Source organism: Diabrotica undecimpunctata, unplaced genomic scaffold (assembly GCF_040954645.1).
Source record: "Diabrotica undecimpunctata isolate CICGRU unplaced genomic scaffold, icDiaUnde3 ctg00001316.1, whole genome shotgun sequence".
Taxonomy (NCBI): domain Eukaryota; kingdom Metazoa; phylum Arthropoda; class Insecta; order Coleoptera; family Chrysomelidae; genus Diabrotica; species Diabrotica undecimpunctata.
The window spans coordinates 14268-17039 of NW_027312152.1; the positions used below are offsets into that span (position 1 = coordinate 14268).

General features: G+C 33.9%; 1 non-coding gene across 1 annotated transcript; it reads right to left on the bottom strand.

Annotated features, from left to right (window-relative positions):
- Window positions 1-1942: 1942 nt before the first annotated feature.
- On the bottom strand, window positions 1943-2024 carry TRNAS-AGA (transfer RNA serine (anticodon AGA)). The gene has a single exon. It is a non-coding gene; the product is annotated as a tRNA-Ser (tRNA).
- Window positions 2025-2772: the final 748 nt, after the last annotated feature.

Genomic DNA, 2772 nt, shown 5'->3' on the forward strand with positions numbered 1-2772 from the left:
AAAAAGGGATATGTATCGTAAAACGAGTGATATTTAAGTCACCGCAGGCAATTTCATAATTCACTTCTTCCCTCAATTTGTAACGATATAAAAATCTTTTATTTTTTTTTAAATTTCATTTGATTTAGAAAGCAGTAACTTTTCTGCGAATGTTAGTGTCGAACGTTCTTCTTCTTCTATCGAAGGTTGGAAATCGTCATGGCTATGCGGACTATGTTGTCTGCTGCTCTAAATAGTTCTGCACTACTGCATTCAAACGGCTCCCTCAAGTTCTTTAGCCACGATATTCTTCGTTTTCCCAAATTTTGCTTTCCTCGAATTTTGCCTTGCATAATAAGTTGCAATAGTGAGTATTGTGGCACCCTCATCACATGTCCTAAGTACTCAAGTTTTCTTCTTTTGATAGTCAACAATATTTCAGCTTTATTTTCTATTCTTCTAGTAACTATTCTACAATTATTAATAGCTTGTTCTATGGCCCACATTTCGATACTATCAAACGCCTTTTCATAGTCGACGAAGGCAAGAAATACGGGTAGTTGGTATTCATTTGCCTTCTCTATCAATGTTCTCATTGTCAGCAGATGGTGTGATGTACTATATCCTTTACGGAAGCCAGCCTGTTCGACCGGTTGGTAATTGTCCATTTTGTAGGTTAACCGGTTGTTAATTATTCTCATAAATAGTTTGTATACTTGACTGAGCAACGATATAGGTCTATAATTCTGTAGATCACATTTGTCCCCTTTTTTGTGTAAGAGTATTACTAGACTCTCGTTCCAGTCTTTAGGGATCTTGCTATTATGGAGACATCTATTAAATAGCTCTGTTAGTACAGGGATTGTTAATGTCTTGCTTGTTTTCAAGAGGTTGGCAATTATACCGTCGTGTCCTGGAGCTTTATTATTTTTTAGCTCTTTTAAAGCTCTTTCTATTTCGAATCCCTTTATATTTGGTAGTACTTCTGATCCCACGTTTTTTATTTTTCTTTTGACGTTCTCCTTTGTTGCTTCATTAGGTTGGCCTTGCGAGCTGTACAAGGATGTGTAGAAGTCTTCGACAATATTTGTTATTTTATATTTGACCTATGATTTTTTGAACTCCCAGTGCGGGTCTTAGACATTTTAAGCCTCTGTTGTTTTCAATGACTCTCTCTATTAAGTTCCATTTTTGTATGTCGCGTTTTAGTTCTTTTCTAATTGTTTTACTAAGTTCTCTGTATTCTTGAGTATGGCGTTTGTTTTGCGCTAGTAGTTGTCTTCTTTCCGTCATTAGCTGTTTAGTTACATTACTTATTTTGTCTTCTTTAGTCCTTGTTTTCTTTGCGACCTGTAGTCCTGCTGCGGGAAGATTTTTATTTAGCTTTTTATTAATCTCGTTAATTTGATCTTGATTATGTGAAGGATCAGATTCGAACTTATCCGCTAAGACCTCTCGGAATTGCTCTTCATTTGTTCTTAGTTTAAAGGCATCTATCCTCGTTGTTTTTTAAAAATCCTTTTTCTCTCTTCTTTCATGTTAATATTTATTTTTGCTCTATAAAATATTCAGTGCCTCTGATAATATTCGTTCTAGCCCATTCAGATGCTCTGATAAAATTATGTCATGAACTACATCGATATTTACGATAGTGAATTCAGAACCTGATCTTTCCGATCGGTCTTCATCTTTATTTGAAAATTTACCTTCTTTTGAATTTTGGAAGTCTAATTTTTTACGGTCATATGTAAAACGTTGACACCTTTGATAAGGTATTCCTAGTTGCTACAGTAACGCAATCTCACAATTTACGGAACCGTTTTAGGCTAACTTAATCCTCGAATCTTTATCTATGCCCTTCGTATCATTGTATCGATCTGGATATTATTTGGTTTAAAATTATGTAAGCAATGCCAATATAATTTAAAAAAAATTTTACAACAAAAAAAAACAAAAAGATTTTCGCAGTCAGTAGGATTCGAACCTACGCTCCCAGAGGGAATCTGATTTCTAGTCAGACGCCTTAACCGCTCGGCCATGACTGCTGATAAATCTCGTGTTTTATACACGCTATAAGAACTTGGATACCTACCTATTTCTTCTATGAAATCTTTTTTACAAACCAAACAAATTAATAAATTTAAAAAATACTAACTACAAGAAGAATACGTTTCAGTTATAATCAGAATTTTTGACCACTATGCCGTCTAAAAGTTGTGGTTCTTGCAAATTCCTATAAACAGTTGTTATTTCGGTAACAAAGCTATGAAACTAATTCATAGCCGGTTTTAATAAATAATGGTACAAATTAAGAATTTGAAAAAAAATTGAACATATTTGTAAAGTACCCTGAGGTGTATGTTATATTTTGAATACTGTGGCTGTGTAGGCAAATAAAAGAAAACGATGCCGTACATTTTTAACTGATGGATTTTGCACAGCTGATATTGAAATGTTACATTTTTTAGTGCCTAACGTGAATTTCTTAGAGGATGCAATTTTATTCGTTTTAGGTGTTGAAAGTAAGTATTATAAGCGCAATTTAAAGTTTGTGGGATCGTCACAGTAATCGCGCGGCCACCCTCTTGGAAAAAGTGGTGCAAAGGGTTTTCGCGCCGTAACTCGTACACTAGCAACCCTACAGAAAACTATATTTAGTATTATTTGTAGCCAATTAAATTGTCCACAACTTTATTCCTACGACTTTTTATCATACAATGAAAAATAACTAAATAAAGTTATAAACAAAAATAACTATAAATTTTGGAACAAATTTTTTTGGGCCTTTTTGTG